This window comes from Setaria italica, chromosome III (assembly GCF_000263155.2).
Source record: "Setaria italica strain Yugu1 chromosome III, Setaria_italica_v2.0, whole genome shotgun sequence".
Lineage (NCBI taxonomy): Eukaryota > Viridiplantae > Streptophyta > Magnoliopsida > Poales > Poaceae > Setaria > Setaria italica.
The window spans coordinates 13,489,959-13,502,536 of NC_028452.1; the positions used below are offsets into that span (position 1 = coordinate 13,489,959).

At 54.7% G+C, this 12,578-nt stretch overlaps 1 pseudogene; it reads right to left on the reverse strand.

Annotated features, from left to right (window-relative positions):
- Window positions 1-1,858: 1,858 nt before the first annotated feature.
- Window positions 1,859-12,292, reverse strand: LOC101766480 (annotated as a pseudogene).
- Between the last annotated feature and the right edge of the window lie 286 nt (window positions 12,293-12,578).

Below are 12,578 nucleotides of genomic sequence, written 5' to 3' on the forward strand. Positions count from 1 at the left end.
GGATGCTTGTCAGAACTCGGGACTAACAATCGAAAAGGCCCAAAGGGTTAGATAGAGCTAAAGATTCTCTCTCAATCAGGTCAACCACGTAGGCATCTTCTGACAACTGGATGGAGTTCATTTATCAATAAGAAGAAATTAGTCTCAGGGGATGCGGTCTTGTTTCTTAGGTAAGCATGTTGGCAATGTGCTAAACTTAACTACTCAGTAGTTTTCCACCTGTCATAAGTGTTCGTTCTTTTCACAAACAGAGGTAATGATGGCGAACTAAGATTGGGTGTAAGGAGAGCAGTTCCATTGAAAAATGAGCTTCTTCTTGAAGCTGTCAACAGTATAGATTCAAAGCTACGTACAGGGAGGTCGCCGCGGCTTTCACGGGGGACGGTGTCGCCCGCCCCCCTCGCAGCTCGCACAGCCACACAGGACACAGCTCTGCTTTTCCAGCGTCTTTGCTCGGCTCAGCTCTGGCCTCTGGCCTCTGCCGCGCTTGTCCCTCCCTGCCCCGGCTGCGCGCTTCACGTGGCGTGGCCCGCCCGTGATACGAGAGTGGTAACGGACGGGACTGCTTTTTACTTGGGCCGCTGGCGGATCGGCCGGCTGCTGCCGCCCCTGCCTCCTGTCGACCTGAATGCAACAGCGCTCCTATCTCGGCGACCGTGACCGGTACTGTGGTCGCTTCAGTGATGTGACGCTGGAACAGAGCAGCAGCACCGGTCGGTGCGGTGGCTTTTGGGTTGTGGGGCCTCAGGCCTGCCCGTCGCGAGCCCCGGCGAGCTCGGTTCGTCGGGGGCTCCTGGTGCAACCAGGGCTGGTCGTTTTGGCCAATGCTCGTGCAGTCGTGCTCCACTGCTCGTGGTACGTTACGTACCAGCAACAGCAACGCAGCAGCCGTGACGGTCTTGGTCCGTGCGGAAATGCGGATGACATTGTGTGTAATTGTGTCCTGTGCACGCCGATGTGCGACCGATGCTCACAGTCTTTGATTGCACTTGCACCACGGCAATCTTTGAGACTGTGTTGGCACTTGGCCTGGCTGCTGGCTACATTCCTACACAAAATCTTCCCGTGAGCTCATGCGTGCAGTCGTTATGGAAAACCATAGTCCGTCTCCAAATTCTGGCTTTGTAGGCAGGCATCTGTAGCCCTTTCAGTTGCTTTGGAGCCGGGTCAAGTGGGACAACATATTTGGTCTGGAGAGATAAAAGTTTTTCTTTTGAAGCGGTCAAAAGACAAAAGTTACCGCACCAGCAAAACTTTTATCTGAATTCCGGGACGGTTCGATTTTTCCTTTACTGCTTTGGTTGTTTGCTGAATAAATATAGGGCTTCGGCCTACTAGCCACGACTTCCACTCTTTCTCCTGGTGATTTTTTGAGCACCTAGTTTACTTTTTTTTTTTTGAATTCTTGAGCACCTAGCTGTTTGTCTTGTCAGCGTCCATGGAACCCATCAAGCAAACGGTTAAGGTCCATGGGTTCCATGTGCCAAGGCCCATGAAAACTGATCTATAGCTTATAGCTGGCCATTGGATTTTAAATGGGCTAATATCATAGTCCGCATCGCCGAGAAATATGTGTATGCTGCTCCGCAACCGCAACTGGCAACTGCCATCAATTGTTCTTTCTCATGCATTTTTTAGATGACCAAACCTTCAATTTGATATATGAATTCTTACATAATATTGTATATATTCAGAAATTGTGGCATCAATCCATAAATCGTTGGTTTTTCCAATCCTAGAATCCTGGATATATAACTTTTATTTTTGGAGGAGCTATATACCTGTATACCATACTACAGGTGGTCTTCCACCTTATTACCTGACAGACAAATATACAAAAAAAACATCGTCTCATAATTCATGCTTGCAAGGGTTTTGCGACAAGGGTCAAGGGGCACTTAAGACCAGCGGAGAAGCCACTCGACTCCACGACTTCGAACGAGTCGACGTCCTGGCCATCCGGCAACTCCCAGTCAAAATGGTACAGCATGTTGGCCAGCGCGAGCTCCGCGAGGCGCGTCCCGAAGCCAATGCCGGGGCACCCTCTCCTCCCAGCGTCGAACGGAATGAACCGGAAGTCCCTGCCGCTGTAGTCAATGGCGCTCTGCGCAAACCTCTCTGGCCGGAACGCGTCGGCGTCCTCCCAGCACTCGTCGTCTCTGCCGATCGCCCACGCGTTGACGAGGACCCGGGTCCTGGCCGGGATGTCGTAGCCGCGGAGCTTGGTGTCGTGGAGTACCTCGCGGGGGACGAGCATTGGCACTGGTGGGTGTAGCCGCAGAGCTTCTTTCATGGCGGCCTGTAGTCGTGCCATGGCGCTCAGTCGATCCTCTGTAACTCTTCCGTGCTGTCCCGCAACCTGCCTCACCTCGGCTTGTACTCTGTCCATCTCGTTTGGGTTCTTCACTAGCTCGGCCATCGTCCACTCCATCGTCTTGGAAGTTGTATCGGCGCCTGCTAGGAAGAAGTCCTGCATCAAGAAATTTGTATTGATGTGTGTTTGCGACCGCTGCCGAACTGCCTGCGTACGCATCCAAATAAGCATGTAACAGCTTGAAGACAGTCAAGGTCAACAGAAACTGTATGGCTTATTACCATGACGAGTCCCTTGACATCAGTCCTGTCCAGGTTTAACCCGGCGCCGCCCTCCTTCACAGCCGAGAGCAAGTCGTCGAGGAGGTCATCGGCCTCCCCGTCGTTTCCGCCGCCGCCCTTCTCGTGCTCCTAGAGCGCTCCCTCGAGAACGGCGTCGAGCAAGCTCGACGTCCTCTTTATTCTAGCGTCGAGCCCCATCGCCCAGTCGCGGGAACACGTCGCTTGATGGAATAAGTCTAGTGCACATTTGTGCAGATTTTTCAGCTTCAGGGGTGTTTGGATACTATGTGCTAAACTTTAGCAGTGTCACATCGGATGTTCGGATGCTAATTAGAAGGACTAAATATGAGTTAATTACAAAACTAATTGCAGAATCCCTATGCTAATTCGCGAGACGAATCTATTAAGCCTAATTAATCCATCATTAGCAAATGGTTACTGTAGCACCACATTGTCAAATCATGGACTAATTAGGCTTAATAGATTCGTCTCGCGAATTAGACTCCATCTGTGTAATTAGTTTTGTAATTAGTCTATATTTAATACTCCTAATTAGCATCCAAACACCTGATGTGACAGGTGCTAAACTTTAGCACGGGATATCCAAACACCACCTTATGCTTTAGCACCTTAGACTAGCATCTTAGACTAGTGTCTTAGACTAGCTTTTCAGCTTTATGCCTTAGCATCTTAGACTAGCATCTTAGACTAGGTTTTCAATTTTATACTTTAGCATCTTAGACTAGCATCTTAACATATGCTTGGCTACCCACTGTCGTTGTCAGGATTAGCGGATCAAGACTACGACTAGTAAATTTCTTTTATGCGCGTAAAGCTTCGGATGGTGGCGTGAGAGGACACGGGGTTAGACTGGTTCGGGCAAGGAGATCCCTACGTCCAGTATGAGGAGTTGCTCGTGTTACTCACGCAGGGTCTGTAGTAGGGGTTACAAACAGGCAAGAGAGGGAGCTGGTCCCAAGTCTCTTGGGTGTGCACTGATGCTCGCGAGGTGAGTGTGTGGGTTCTGTTGGCTTGAGAGTCCTCCTATCTCGGGGCCCCTGGTTCTCCTTTTATAGCGCAAGGAGGGTACCGGGGTTACAGGTGAGCCAATTGTCAGAAGAAGTAAAAGAGATAAGCTAGGTACGTAAAATACAAGGAGAAGGACCAAGTTCCCGGGCCGCCACCTCCTGCTCCGGCCTTCAGCTCCTGTCAGCGCGGCCATCGGATGAGGGCGGTTGTCGCCGGGTCCTGTCGACGATCCTCCGGGCGACCGTCGCTGCCGGGCATGATGATGGTGTTCGGCCGTGGCAACCGTGCACGTTGGGGGAGACAGCTGACCCCTGTTGTCCTGCTTGCGGCCCATGGAATACGGACGTCGCGTCCCTGTCGCCGGATAGGTCGAGCACGAGAACGGGCAGCGCTCCCTCCTGTGCCGGTCGACGCATGTAATGAGTGCCCTATGGCGAATTAGCGGGCACCGCGGCCACTGTAGCCTGTGCGGTCGTGGCTACAGTGTTCCGCCGGGGTACTTGTGGCAAGTCACGTCGAGGGGCGCGGGCGCCTTTCTGCGCGCCAGAGCCGCGGAGCATTTATGGCGAGATCGGTGGGAGGCCCACGAGATCCGCATCCTCGTCTGCTGGTCTGCGCCCGAGGCGGATACTTGTCTTGGGGGCTTGAATGAGTCCGACCCCCTACGCCCGGGGTCGAGTGAGGCAGAGTCTTGCGGCGAGGGGTCGGGCGCTCCCGACCCTGGGACCGTGGGTCGGGCGAGGCGGAGTTTCACCATCAAGGGGTCGGGCGTGTCTGACCCCGGGGCCCTGGGTCGGGCGAGATAGAGTGGGATGCTCCTTGCCCATACCGGGTGGTGATCGTCATTGCCGCAGGTGGGCTTAGGCCTCCATGATTGTTGTTTTAAGGAGCATAAGGAGGTCGTTAATATTTCCCCCAACACCCACCAGCCTATATATATGTATCCTCAACCCCTCAGGTTGGTCATGGCATTGTGTGAGAAATAAACTAGAAAATTTCCCAACTCCAAGTGCTATCCTCTCAATGAGAGTAAGAGTTCAACTACTAACAACTGGTATCAGAGCTGTACTATCCTGTAGCTTAAACATCTCCTGCTCACATCCTTCCCCAGCCACCCTTCGTCCTCAGCCGGCAGCAGGAACACTGGCTGTCCCTGCCCACTCCTCTTCCTTTGCGCAGACGAGCAGCAGCTCGTCAAAAGTAGCCTCTTTCCCACGCAGCAGCCCCCCGGTGGCGCACTATGTCCGTAGGACAGTCTCATCACTCGATCGCCTCGAGCGCGCGGCGTCGGCAGGAGGCCGAGCTCGCCGCGGCAGAGGATCGCGAGCGAGCGGCGACAAAGACCGCTATGACGGCGGCAAGGGTATCAAGGCTGGCGGCGGCAGAGTTGGCAGCAGTAAGGGCCGAAGCAGAAGCAGCGGCAGCGGCAGCGGAGCTCGAGGCTCTACGCGGCTGTAGCATCGGCAACTCTATCTCTGCCGACGGCAGCACCGACGAAGAGCTCGAGCTGGCGAGGGAGGCGGCACGAGAGCGGGCGGCGCAGTGGGCAGCCGCATAGCACTGCGGGCACGGCGGTGGCAGCCCAGACAGGCATGGACATGCTGATGGCGCTCCTGGCAGGGGCGCGCGCGACGGCCGCGCTCCTGGCGGACGTGGCGACCGCGACCTCAGGTGTGACCCGCGTATCGACCCCGCGTTAGAGGTCCACCGTTTGCGGGAGAGGGCTGCCCAGCTGGAGGTGGAGATGGAGTTCGACCGGCGGCGCGGCAGCGGGTCGACGGAGAGCGCGGCTTTTACAGGCAATGCGGCTCTCCCTCCCCAGACCGGCGCCATGGTCACCACAGGGTCCAGGCTGTTGTTAGGGACGTCGGCCCCAGTGGTGGGTGGCCTACCCTCACCAAGACCAACTACGTCGAGTGGGCCGCGGTGATGAGGGTGAGGCTCCAGGTGCGGCACATGTAGGAGGTAGTCCGGTACGGCGACGTCGACTACGACGAGGATCGACGGGCGCTGGATGCCCTCATCGCTGCAGTCCCGCCCAAGATGCAGTTCTCGCTTTCCAAGAAGCGGACTGCCAAGGAGGCCTGGGATGCCATCGCTACGACTCACATCGGCAGTGACCGCGCCCGCAAGCCCACATTGCAGGCACTTCGCAAGGAGTGGGAGAACCTGTCCTTCAAGCCAAGTGAGGACGTTGATGACTTTGCTCTCTGTCTCAACACGCTGCCGTAGAAGATGGTGCAGTATGGCAACGACACCTACGATGAGGAGAGAGCTGCCGAGAAGCTCTTCCGCTGCGTCCCCAAAAAATACAAGCAGATCGCTCGCTCGATTGAGTCTCTGCTGGACCTCTCCACGATGACGATCGAGGAAGCGATAGGTCGCCTCAAGGTTGTCGACAGTGATGAGCCACTCTCGGGGCCTATCACTATTGGTGGGAAGCTCCATCTCACTCAGGAGCAGTGGGAGGCCTGCTAGGGTGATAGGAAGAAGGGGGAGCCTTCTTTCTCGTCAGGCGGCACAAGCGCGGTAAGCCACGCAAGGCGCGCGGAGACGCCCAGGCTGGGGCGCGAGGACGTGCAGAGGGTGACGCCCGCGGAGGCACCCAGGGCGGCGCCGTCAGCAAGCGCAAGTCGACACGAGATGACGCGTGCCGCAACTGTGGCACCGGCCATTGGGCCAAGGACTGTCGATAGCCAAGACGCGGCCAGGCTCATGTCGCATAGGCGGAGGAGGAGCCGACTCTGCTCCTGGCACACATGCAAGCATCGAGCCACCTCCAGCAGCATCGGCCGCAGCAGCTCTCCTCCACCTTGACAAGCCGAGGGCACACGCCTTCCTCAGCAACGGCGCTAGCAACGACAAGACTAATGGGTGGTGCCTCGACACCGGTGCCACCCATCACATGACCGGTCGGCGGGAGTTCTTCATCGAGCTTGACTCTAGCGTTCGAGGCTCCGTCAAGTTTGGGGACGCCTCCGGCGTGGAGATCAAGGGCGTTGGCTTCGTCATCTTCTCTGCCAAGTTTGGAGAGCACAGGCTGCTTGCCGGAGTCTACTACATCCCCGCGTTGAGGAACTCTATTATTAGCTTGGGACAGCTGGATGAGAACGGTTCGCGCGTGGAGGTCAAGGATGGAGTCATGAGGATTTGGGATCGCCACCATCACCTTGCCAAGGTAACCAGAGGTGCAAATCGACTCTACGTCCTTAAAGTGCAGGTGGCACAACCCCTCTGCCTTGTTGCTCGTCGGGACGACGAGGCGTGGCAGTGGCACGAGCGCTTCGGGCACCTTCACTTCGAGGCCCTGAAGCGGCTCAGTGCCAAGAAGATGGTGCGAGGCCTGCCATGCCTTGACCACGTGGAGCAGTTTCTGCGATGTCTGTGCGTTAACAAAGCAGAAGCGGCTCCCTTTTCCCTAGAAGGCGAGCTTCCGAGCCAAGGAGCGGCTCGAGCTCGTACACGGGGACTTGTGTGGCCCGATGACACCAGCCACACTAGGAGGACGACACTACTTCCTACTACTCGTCAACGACCTCTCCCGCTACATGTGGGTGATGGTCCACGGCAGCAAGAAAGAGGCTGCGGACGCCATCAGGTGCGCGTAGGCTGCTGTGGAGGAGGAGGGCGGCCGCAAGCTACGCGTGCTACGCACCGACCATGGCGGTGAATTCACGGTGGCTAAATTCGTGTTGTACTGAGCTGATGAGGGCATTCAGCGCCACTACTCCATGCCGTACAGCCCGCAGTAGAATGGCGTTGTCGAGTGGCGCAACCAGACGGTTGTGTGGATTGCTCGGGCCCTCCTCAAGCAGAGGGTGATGCCGACTATCTTCTCGGGAGAGGCGGTGGTGACGGCTGTCTACATCCTCAACCGCTCGCCTACCAAGGCGCTCGACGGTAGGACACCGTACGAGGCTTGGCATAGGCGCAAGCCAGCGGTCTCCCACCTGCGGGTCTTCGACTGCCTCGCGTTCGCCAAGGAGCTTGGCCACATCGGCAAGCTCGACGACAGGAGCACTCCGGGAGTGCTCATCAGCTACGCGGAGGGCTCGAAGGCCTACCGCATTCTCGACCCGGAGACACAGCGTGTGCGCATGGCACACGACGTTGTGTTCGACGAAGGGCGAGGATGGGCTTGGGACAAGGCAGTGGACGACGACTCGACTCCGACGTACGACGACTTCACTATCGAGTACGTCCACTTCGAGGGAGTTGGGGGAGTAGGCAGCTCTTCTTCACCAAGTGTGCCTACCCGAGTCCCCGAACCTCCACCGACTTCGGTGCCTGCTACTCAGCACCACGCTCTACAGCCACGACTCCGACTGCGACGAGTTTCTCGCTGACACCACCACAGTCGGTGACGCCACATACTCCAACACCGACAGCCACCTCTCCAGGCACGTCTACTCCAACACCAGCTCATGTCGAGCACAGCCCGGTGGAGTTCGCTACTCCGCTCTCTCACGACGAGGAGCGCATTGATGCGTACCATGACGGTGAGCCGTTGCGGTACTGTATGATGGGGGATCTCCTCGGCGACCAGCCGGTGCCGGGACCGGTGCCTCACGACCTGGAGGTACAGTTGCACCTTGCGTGCGACGATAGCGAGCTCCGGTCTTTCGCAGAGGTCGAGAGACACACGGCATGGCGCGCTGCGATGCAGTTGGAGATGGACGCGGTTTAACAGAACCGCACCTGGGAGCTTGCTGACCTCCCTCGTGGTCACCGCGTGATCACCCTTAAGTGGGTGTTCAAGCTGAAGGGGGATGAAGCCGGTGCCATCGTCAAGCACAAGGCTCGTTTGGTGGCACGCGGGTTCGTGCAGCAGGAGGGGATTGACTTCGATGATGCCTTTGCCCCCATGGCACGGATGGAGTACGCGACTCCTCCTTGCGCTGGCTGCCCAAGAAGGCTGGCGTGTTCATCACATGGACGTCAAGTCGGCGTTTCTTAACGACAACTTGAAGGAGGAGGTCTACGTGCACCAGCCGCTAGGTTTTGCGATCCCCGGCAAGGAGGGCAAGGTGCTACGCTTGTGCAAAGCCCTCTATGGCTTGCGGCAGGCATCGAGGGCGTGGAATGCCAAGTTGGATTCCACGCTCAAAGGGATGGGCTTTGAGCAAAGCCCGCACGAGGTGGCCATCTACCGGTGGGGCAATGGAGGAAATGCCCTGCTAGTGGGTGTCTACGTCGACAACTTGGTGATCACCGGCACCAAGGATGCGGAGGTGGCGGCGTTCAAGGAAGAGATGAAGGCTACCTTCTAGATGAGTGACCTGGGGCCTCTCTCCTTCTACCTAGGGATCACGCTTCGACGGACCGCCTACGCCAAGCGTGTCGTAGAGTTAGCTGGGCTCACCGACTACAACCCAGCTCTCACTCCGATGGAGGAGAGGCTGAAGCTGAGCCGCGATAGCACGATGGAGGAGGTGGAGGTGGACGCTACGTAGTACCGGCGTCTTGTGGGGAGCCTTCGCTACCTCGCCCACACACGGCCGGACTTGGCATTCTCCGTCGGCTACGTTAGTCGGTTCATGCAGCGACCGACGACAGAGCACCAGCAGGCCGTGAAGAGGATCATCCGCTATGTTGCGGGGACTCTTGACCACGGTCTCTTCTACCCGAGGTGTCCTCGAGCGGCACACTTCGTTGGGTACAGCGATAGCAACCACGCCGGCGACATCGACACTAGCAAGAGCATGAGCGGATTCTCTTCTTCCTCGGCAAGTGCCTCGTTAGCTGGCAGTCGGTCAAACAGCAGGTGGTGGCCCTATCCAGTTGCGAGGCCGAGTACATAGCGGCCTCCACCACTTCGACTCAGGCGCTCTGGCTCGCTCGATTGTTTGCAGAGACACTAGAGCAGTGGAGCTCAGGGTGGACAGCAAGTCCGCTCTGACCCTGGTAAAGAACTCTATTTTCCATGAACGGAGCAAGCACATCCGGGTGAGGTACCACTTCATCCGAGGCTGCTTGGAGGAAGGGAGCATCAAGGAGAGCTACATCAATACCAAGGATCAGCTTGCGGACCTACTCACCAAGCTCCTTGGGAGGATCAAGTTCCTTGAGCTTTGCTTCAAGACCGGCATGGTCCAACTTTCCCACAAGACGATGCACAAGACTTAGGGGAGAATGATGGAATAAGTCTAGGGTAGATTTGTGCAGATTTTTCAGCTTTATGCTTTAGCATCTTAGACTAGCATCTTAGACTAGCTTTTTAGCTTTATGCTTTAGCATCTTAGACTAACATCTTAGCATATGTTTGACTGCCCACTAGCCTATATATATATATCCTTACTTCTCAGGTTGATCATAGCATTACGTGAGAAGTAAATTAGAAAATTAATTTCCCAACTCCTAGTACCATCCTCTTAATGAGAGTAAGAGTTCAGCTACTAACATTGCTCATCGCGATCGTCTCGAGCAGCTCGTTGGTCTCCCTCGTCTTCGTGCGGACCGCCCCGGGTTCCATCCCGCCGAGCTTGTTCCCGAACGCCGCCTTGGAGATGACAGTGTAGGTTAAGCTGACGAGTAGCTCGCTCACGTTGACCCCAGCTCGGCGCTTTCTTCCACCGTTGTCGTCCTCATGGGCGCCGCCCGCGGCACGGATCCGCTCCATGAAGGACGCGACCTCCTCTTCCCGGAGCGCGCGGAAGGAGTCGACCCGCTTCGCGCTGAGCAGGTGCACGACGGCGATGCGGCGCAGCTGGCGCCACCGCTCGCCGTAGCGGCTGAAGGCGACGTCACGGCAGTCGTAGAGGAGCCCACGTGTCGTGTGCTGAAGCGGGCGGTCGCAGAAGACGTGGTCCTCGGTCTTGAGCACCTCCTCGGCCACGGGGGCTGAGGAGACCACGAGGGTAGGCACGGAGCCGAGCCGGAGGAGAAAGAGAGGGCTGTGGCACCGCGCCAGCGCCTGCAGCCTCCGGTGGTAGTGATTCCGGCCGAGCTGGTGGAGGTTGCCGATGATGAGCAGCGGCGGAGGGGAAGGCGGCAGTACCCGGCCGTCGTCTTTGCGGCCTGACCAGAGGCTTCTGATGATCACGAAGCAGGAAACCACGAAAACGGCGGAGAGAAGCAGGTTAGGGTCGAGATGAACGGGAGCCATGTCCACGGCGCTGCGAGATACGCGCGCGCATGCAACAAAAAGAGTATGGCGCTCTTGTGAGGAGATAAGGAGAGGGACACTGGGACGATGAGATCCACGCGCAGATGTAAAGTTGAGACTTGAGAGTGAGAAACCAAGGATTGTTTCGGTTGAGAATCTTCGCGTGATTACTAAACCTAAAGCTTAATATATACTGCTTGTAGTTTCTCTTTGCAAATCATTGGTTTAGGTTTATGTCATAATAAACTTAATTATTGGCTAACTCAGTAGCCTGCATGGGGATCGATTGTGATCACATAAACCTTGCCATTTCTAAAATCTGGTGCCGTTGTTTCGCATCACTGTGGTTGTAATAGGTCATGAACTCATGATAGAACTTGGTTTTAGTAATTATAAAGAGTGAATACGCTCGTGTTTCTTGCTTTTTCGCGTGATGGTACCGTGTGTTTCGTGGTGGATGTAGCAAATTGGTTGTACGTTAAGGCTGCTAGTTGATTCAGAGGAGTATCAAATCTCAGTTGGTTTTGGTCATGCATCATGAACTGGTTGTGCAAAGGGTGGATAAGGTGGGTAAACAATAATGCCACTGGTGCATTTCTATGTCGTGCATCAGGCCATTCTGGATTAAAAGTGACTTGTGCTGTCTTGTTTTCTAAGGACAATACCAGCAATTCCAACATATATTAGTGTCAGTCTAAATGTATGAAAACTGTTTCCTGATGGTAGTGGTACGGCATTGGAGCAGGGAGCCTGCGAAAGATGACTTATTATATGTATCAGTAATTTGCATTTTCTCACACGAATTTCAGATTTGGGTAGGCAATAGTGATTGTGTGAATAATCTTTTAAAGGTCCCCTTACCTGTGACCACTGGAAACCTTTCAGGCGAAAAGAAATCAAAGCTATTTAGCCCTGCTTTACCTTAGTCATTTTTAACTTCTCGACGCACACTTCAAAATTTAAAATCTGAGATGCCAACTGAACATTTCCTTGTGCTTGTAATTTTCAATCACTATTGAAGCCTAGGTTCTTTTTTTTTCAGCTGATGGACAACCTATAATTAGTAGGAACATTTTTCTTATGTTAGTGTTGTAGTGGAATACCTCACCATGATTATAAAAGGTGATTTTGAGCGGCTTCAGTTTGTATACTAAGAATTCATTTAATCGCTTGTTATACTTAGTGCTTCAAGCCACCTGAGAAAGGGATGCACACAAGTTCACTTAATGAGGTACCATATTCAGTCTCCTTTTTGCATTTATTAATTGCTTGACATGCTGCATGTTAGTTTGTTATCTGTCATATATTCATCATTTCCTTCAATGGTTGTTCTTTGGTCGGAACATACTCGTTGGTGTCCTAATCAAATGATAATGTGAATAAATTGCTGGTTCCACCTTCAAGATCAACTTATCATAATATATATAGAGTATGTCAGTATATATAGCTAGACAAGTATAGCTAGACAACTTATCATAAGTTTGGGCTTGTAACGATGGCAAAACATGAAAGCACAAAGAGGAGGGAGAGGACTAGATTGGAGTCGAGCTGAATGGAAGCCATAAGTAGCAGAGCTTTGCGAGCGTGTGACACTCTGGCATACACCAGCAACCAGGAACTGTTCTTATGGAACCAAACTGCTAGGTTGCGTGAGGACTGTACGTCATTATACTCCTGCTAGATTCATGGCCACAACATGTACAGGTTCAGGGTCCAAAATGGCGAGTCAGTCCTCAGAATAATGAATGACAATGCCCGATCGTGGGTTCAGTCCAAGGATGGAGACAGCAGGGCGCCCAGGGAGTCATCGAGATAGAAGGCGCGGCCACATTCTCCCGGCCGGAGGGAG